Source organism: Etheostoma spectabile, chromosome 9, assembly GCF_008692095.1.
Source record: "Etheostoma spectabile isolate EspeVRDwgs_2016 chromosome 9, UIUC_Espe_1.0, whole genome shotgun sequence".
Taxonomy (NCBI): domain Eukaryota; kingdom Metazoa; phylum Chordata; class Actinopteri; order Perciformes; family Percidae; genus Etheostoma; species Etheostoma spectabile.
In genome coordinates this window covers 23,197,654-23,205,131 of record NC_045741.1, presented here as the reverse complement: position 1 = coordinate 23,205,131, position 7,478 = coordinate 23,197,654, and positions in this window count along the sequence as shown.

The window sequence follows — 7,478 nt, the reverse complement described above, 5'->3', positions numbered from 1 at the left end:
AAGATGACGGCAACGTGTGACATGCACATGTAAAATAAGTTACTGCACTAGATTTAACGCAGATGCAAAAAAGGCTATTAATGATGTGGAGAGAATACTTCTGCATGCACGTTTTGCATTTCCAGGTTTTTCAGATAATCTGGTAAACAAAGAGATGAAATATGTTGTGTTTCTCATTTCTCTGCCACAGTTTCCAAGACACAGGATTAACTGGGATAGTTTATGGTCCAGCTAAAGAACAGACCGGAAACTTGCTTCAAATGTAAATCACAAATTCCAAAAATGGATAAATTTGTAGCACAACAGCTGTATAATAATACAAGGCTGAGACTTGCACTTTTTATCACATCATGATGTTAAGCCAATAACAATAATGCATAAGGTCCATTAATGCAGGAGCATCAGTGTGTCAGATGTAGCGTTGCTAACGTGCAGGGAGAGACTGTTCATGCAATCATCACAGAGACTCAGGAGGGCCCAGCGAGGTGCTCAGACTTTATTAGATTTGTTCTGTAGTTGTCAGGGGGAATTTTCAACAAAAATACACTCAAGTGTCTGCTGAGGAGGATTTTCAGTTGGTCCCAAAAGATACTTTACAGGAAAAGACCATAAAATCCTTTCAGAGACCATTCCAGCAACAATATCACAGTTTACGGGGGCAAGCCAAGTTTATAGCTCTAAAATGAAAAATTGGAGGCACACACACACACCACACACACACTCACACACTCACACACGCACACACGCACACACACACCACACACACACACACACACACACACACACACACACACGCACGCACGCACCCACCACACACGCACGCACGCACGAACACACACACACTGAGGCAACATACACACACAAGTGCGTCTCATTTCTTTGTGGGGACCGGTCATTGGAATAGCATTCCCTAGCCCCTTACCCTAACCTTAACCATCACAACTAAAGGCCCAACCTTTTCCCTTACCCCACCCTAACCAATAACCTAAATCTAACCTGAGCCTAAAACCAAGTCTCAACCCTCAAACAGCCTTTTAAATGTGTGGGGTCCAGCAATTCTGCCCCACAAAGCTACAGGCCCCACTACTACTGTATCTGTTTTTTGGACCTCACGAATGTAGTTAAACGAGAACTCACACCACGCACACACACACACACACCACACACACACACACACACAACACACACACACACAACACACACACCCACACACACACACACACACACAACACCACACACACACAACACACACACACACACAACACAGAGAGCTGGAGGAATTTTCCTGGAATTACTTGACTGAAAACATTTAAACTAAATGCATTATATAAAGATGTGGCTTTGGCTTCATCCTGGGCACACATGAGGCAAAGTGGTATAAGACATGTTCCAAGAGTTCTGTCTCTCACTGTAGCTGGGACACATTAGGTATGGAGACACTGCCCCCTGCTGGCTGGAGAGGCACCCTGCAGCCATTTCTCTGAGGTCTATTGACAGTCTTCAGGTTAGTAATACACTACACTGGTGTAAAAAATGTGGCAGTACTTGCATTGCAAACGATTTAAACCTACTCTGATTACATCATAGTTGGTCACGTTTGATGTTTGTAACGATGGAGATTCGTGCTTTGACACCATTGCCCAATGCCTTTTCAGGTACTGTGGCTTGCGTTGCCAGACCTGCCTTCATGACTTTCTATATATTGGACATAAAATGTCCAAGGAGTGATTAAATAAATGTATTCACATACATGTGAAAGTGTAAAGATAATATACAAATATAAATGACAGCTGATTACTGATTACTGGATGAATAGTCTGTAATCCATTTAAATCAAAGTATTTTAAGTAAATATAATTGTATATATATTATTTTTTCCTCCTGCAATGGGAGTCTGTTCATCTGGAGACAGGTTAACTGAACGTGTGGTATGGAAAGAATTGGGTACTTTGGAAGCTACAGAGCTTGATTCGACGCCTACAAAAATATCCTTATATCCCACATGCACATGTGAAAGGTAGGCCTATAGTCATTCAGGACAGAGGATGTTTTCATTTCCCTTTATTTGTTTTTGCAATTCATGAATCCCATTTTCACAATGGTAATATGTAATGGAAACATGCCTGCCCTCCAACACGTGACAGATGGATACAGGAACTCTTGGAATGCTTAAAGCTAGAAAACGTTAGACTCTCAATTAAAGGATCCCTTAAAGCTTTCACAGGATCCTGGACTTTATTCGTTATTAATAACCTCACTATGACTCCTGAGACTAAAAATGTTGAGAAAAACTGTGTGTGAGTGTAGTCCAATTATTTTTTTCTTTCTTTCTTATTTCCTTCCTAGTTTGGCATGATACAAGGATTTTCTTAGAAAGGAAAATATATCTTTATTCCATGTTCTTGGTAAGCTCAATAAAAAGTGTGTCTTACATGCATACGTGATTGCTCCGTTGCCGGCAGAAATTCCGCTGGATTTCACTTTCTTTGAGTCTGAATTTTAAACCCCGTTGATTTATGAGGACTGTGGCTGTTCTGCAGCTGCACCATGGCTCTGTCCAGTGCTTAGCACCGCCCATGACGAGTGTGATTGGTTTAAAGAAATGCCAATAAACCAGAGCATGTTTTTCTCCTATCCCAGAATGCTGTGTGGACTAGCCAGACCTTCCACCGCAGCGCTGTGGAGGAAGGTCTGGCAAAGCGATACTAGTCTTACAGTAATATAGAACTCATATGCCCATATGAAAAATAGAAAGAGTCAGTGGTCGCTGTAGTCCTCATGTCCATATTGTCCATAAAGAGATCTTGCAATGGAGGTATGGCAACACAATGAGGTCATTTTGTACTAAAGGTATCCTACTATGATTCCACTTGATCTGACAAATGCTGAAGCCTCACATTACGTTATGATGATATTCAGGATGGAGTTTTGCACAGAACAAGGACTATGGATATATTCCCAAAACAGGCCCCAATAACTTACATTGAAAATGCATTTAGAGGGGGAAATGCATTGGGGGGGGGATATGAGGATGTCTGTATTGTTTTTAAACACACTTGCATAGACTTTTAGCTGACTGTAATTTTCCATTATGTATGTGTGGTCAGTATGTTGTTGGAACAAGGCTACATCACAAGGAAAACGTGTATTCTGAGTGATGAATTAAGTAAATCTAGTTGCAACTTTACAGTACCTTTACACGTTTTTCAATAGATAAGTTGGACGTTGCTAATCCAATCCAGTATTTGTAAATCCCCATTATTTTTGCAGTGATAACAACTGTTGCCAAAGGTGCAGTTTGTGTCCAAAGCCCTCCATTATAAACCTGACCGGGACGCCATCTGGACCAGCTGCCTGTCTGCATTCACCTTCCTCAACCTTCTCTGAGCCTTCAATGGATGAACTGTCAAGCTGAGCTGCAGACGAGTCAACAAAGCCTTGCATGGCTTGCACTGGGCAAAATGTGGGTGTGGGGGGGGGCAATTTGCACACTTGCCTACTTATGGTACGTTCAAATCAACTCAGATGTGTTGTAAGTGTAGAGCATGTAGAGTGCAGGGGACATGTACGCCCTAGCCTGGGATCACATACTCCATTAGACCAGTATTTACAGTGAAAAGCCATTTAGAGATATATATCTTTTACCAATATCCATAAGATGCACACACACTGTGAACATTTTTCTTTGTAAAAATACAAATCATGTGTTTTTACCGTAAATGCAAAATGTATTTTAAAAGATACAGGAAGAATAAAATGGAATAGTTTGGGAACACATTCAGACAAGAATGTTTCTGTAAAGCATAAACATACCAATGCCAACATGCCAGCAGGAGCCACATATTATTATATTGTGTACTTATATTGTAGGTGGTAGGCGTTTTCATCACAGTTTGAGCCAAAGTGATAACATTATACTTGTTTGCTTCACCTTTTCACCTGTTGGTTTTTTGGGCTTTGACAGAGAGGGGGTGAGCCTGGGAGCCAACACTTACTGTTGACTCACGCACTTACATCGACACAAAGTAGTTATACATTTGGAAAGTGCAGTACTAGTTGTATTTTGTGTGTCATTGCAACACAATCTTGAGTGTGTCACAGTGTGTTTATGCATCTCTCAGTTTCGGTTGGACTGCTTACAGCAGCAACAATACCATTTTACCGCAAGAGCATCTGAGGCACAAGAAAAAACAGATTATTATCCATAACGAGATTTAACGCTATATCTTGTAGCTAATTATAGAAATTATCTATCTATTATCCATTTATTTAGCTAATCATCTGGGCTCTTCCTACACCTGCTGGCCTCCCACAAGGCCTCTGGACCTCTGACCCCCAGCTGCAGCTCTGCGCTTGGGACACTTGAGATGCCCTCTTACAATGTATGGAACACACATGCAGATGCACACACACACACACACACACACACACACACACACACCTAATTACATTAACTGCAATAATGCAATACACTAACGGACAGGTGCTCTTCATAAACTGAATTAGGAAACACACTGCCTGTGTGTGTGTGCGTGTGTGCGTGCGTGCGTGCGACGGCTTTGCTCTTTGTTTCTTCTTTAAACAGCATTATATGCATCCCCATACGTATGGAACCCCTGTTGCTGCCTGGCATTATGGTCTGTCTGTGTGTGCCATTCATATATTTGTGTGCAAATAAACGGCCTGTGGAAAGCTGGAGGCCGGAGGCTGTTATTTGTTCATGTGAATGTTTGCAGTTACAACAGAGCCCTGGCTTCTGTGCAGAAAACAAAGGAAATATACTCTGACTCTGATAACGCCATATTTCTCTCTCTCTCTCCCTTGCACACACTCTGACAAATGCAGAAGCCAAGAGAACAGACAGATGTTATGTGGACTCAATCACTGGAGAGCACTCGTGGGAATATTGGGAATGGGATTAACAACAAGAGCCCTAGTCAGCAGAGCTCTGAGACAAATGAAATGGGATAAAGTTGATCAAAGATGATGAAAGCTATTGTAAACTGAGCAGAGGATTGGTCTTTTGACTTGTAAGGTACAAAAACAGACCAGTCTGATGAGGAGAATCACTCGCTTCACACTTGTGATGTGTGCAAAGCATGACAGATGTGACCGGCTGGTCTCTGTCCTCCAGCCCCGGAGAAACCAACCACCTAATCAGTCCCGCAAGCCTTCTGCAGTGGGCCATAAAATGCAAATATCTGCCAATCTGATACCGACCTACTGCTCATTCAATCTCACAGAATAATGCCAATCATAGATGGGAGGGCCCTTTTGATTGATTCTTAAAGTGGGGGGTGGCAGGTGTGACCGTTCAGGACAAGCCCCTGTTTACATACGAGATAAGCTTATCCAGGGCGTCTACTGTCACGCTGTATGTGAATCTGTTTGTAAGTTTGTGATCTAATGTAGATGTAACGTCGTCACCGACACCTCCGGCTGCGTGTCTGCGTTTCGTGGGCGAGCATATGTGCGAGTGAGATGACTGTTTGCAGAAGCTTTATCAGTCAGCAACACAAAGAGCTATTCAGTGCCCAGAGAGACACAACAAAGGGACAATTTACTACAACAAAGACACCTCCGTCCTGGAGGCCACGCCGGGTATAAATTTGAACAAAAACCCACTCATGAGCTGGCATTAAAAGTGCAGACTGCCATGCTCAATCAGAACATTAGGTAGAACCAGCACTGGTGTCCACAAACCATTGGTAACTGGGTAAGCAGTAGTTAAAAAGGTTGTTTTAAAAAAAAAAATTCCATTTATCTGAAGTAGATTTAGTTGTACTTGTACAGGTTTTGAGACAAACTTTACTTCAAAATTTAGCAACATCATTTTCCAGAATCAGTGATATAATTTAACCTGGCTGTGAACCCTTGTCTTACGGACTATTTCTACTGTATGATGTAGTTCCTATGAACACTCTTCACAGCATGGCCTCAATTACCCAGAATGACATGGCACTCCTTCTGAAAAGACATGTTGCTGTTTAAATTGAACAATTTACAACATTGTTGTATTTTTAGATTAGATTACGTTCAACTTTATTGTCATTGCACAAGTAGGCACACCAGTACAACAACATGCTGTTTTACATCTAGCCAGTAGCGCAATCATTAAAGTGCCTTTCCTATATAGCAGTGCTTAAAAAATGACACAGAATGCATTATGATCATGTTAGTCCATTGTTGAAATATTAAAGTGCATTTAGCAAATAAAGTGCACAGAGTTCTGAGAAAAGAGGCAGTCCTTAGTCCATTTTATAGTAGAGATATTGCATTGTTGAGGTGTATTAGTAAAGTGGTCAGAGGTAGTTAGACAGTCCATGGACCACGTGCAAAATGGGAGAATTAAGGTGGAGGCAGATATGTCAGAGACAGATGTCTCGAAATCTAGAGGACAAAATGATCGGCACAGGTAAATGAGAAAATGCTTTTTTTATCATTTGGGTGAATCCACCCTTTAATAATAAGGAAGTACAATAGTGTAATGGTATAGACTGTGCCGATCTGATTTTATTACCACCGTTTTAATCACATGGTTTCCACTCTTGATGGCACTTCTGGCTGATGACATCTCTGAAATACAAAACCAGTGTTAAGTGGCACACTACAGGACACGTACTTCCTGTATGCTGAAATAGGATTATAAGGGTTGGAACACATCCCGTTAATCCCAGAATAGTCATCACAGTTGATGGATGGGTCTGTCAAACAGGATGAGCTGATCAATGCTCTCCGCCCAAACCTTCAAACGTACAGAGTGAGAGCGCTGGGTCAAACAGAGTAATCAAGCACACAAAAGGAAATGCAGATTACCTGTTGCTATGACGACTGCAGCTGCAGTGTGACAGCCATCACACAGTGACATGTGATATTGATTAGTGGGCCAGGTGCTTACTAATTACCACAAGTGAATCAGTGACCTGGTAAAAAGAAAGGGTGTGTGTGCTGGATTATTGTCGCTTAATTTAATATGATGCATCCCCATTGCATGATCACATCATATGTTCATGTGAGCATTGCTATTTGTGTTGTTATATTCCCCATGTATGCTCCAGTCTGCATGCACAGAGAATGCAGCCAAATCTAAAACCGGGTACAAATAGTAGGGCTGTGCAATCAATCAAATTATGATGGAATTTAGATTTTGGCTGCTAACAATAAAAAAAACAATGTCATGAAGAAAAATAATCATGTTGCACATTACTTTTTGCAGGTAAACTCTTGTTTTGTATTTTGTTCTGAGTGATGCACACACCTTTGCCCCTTCCACTGTTTCCAACAGTTTCACTGTTTTTCCAAAAGTCAATGAGTGATGGTGTTATATAATCATGATTTCAAAATTGAACTCCAACAAAAACAATTGTGATTTTTTTTGTTAAAATATGCAGACCTAGGCTCAAGTTACTCATTTGGATAGATGTAAAACATTCTGTTTGTGGCAAGGCAGCTTGTGGATATTGGAGTCAGAGAATGGA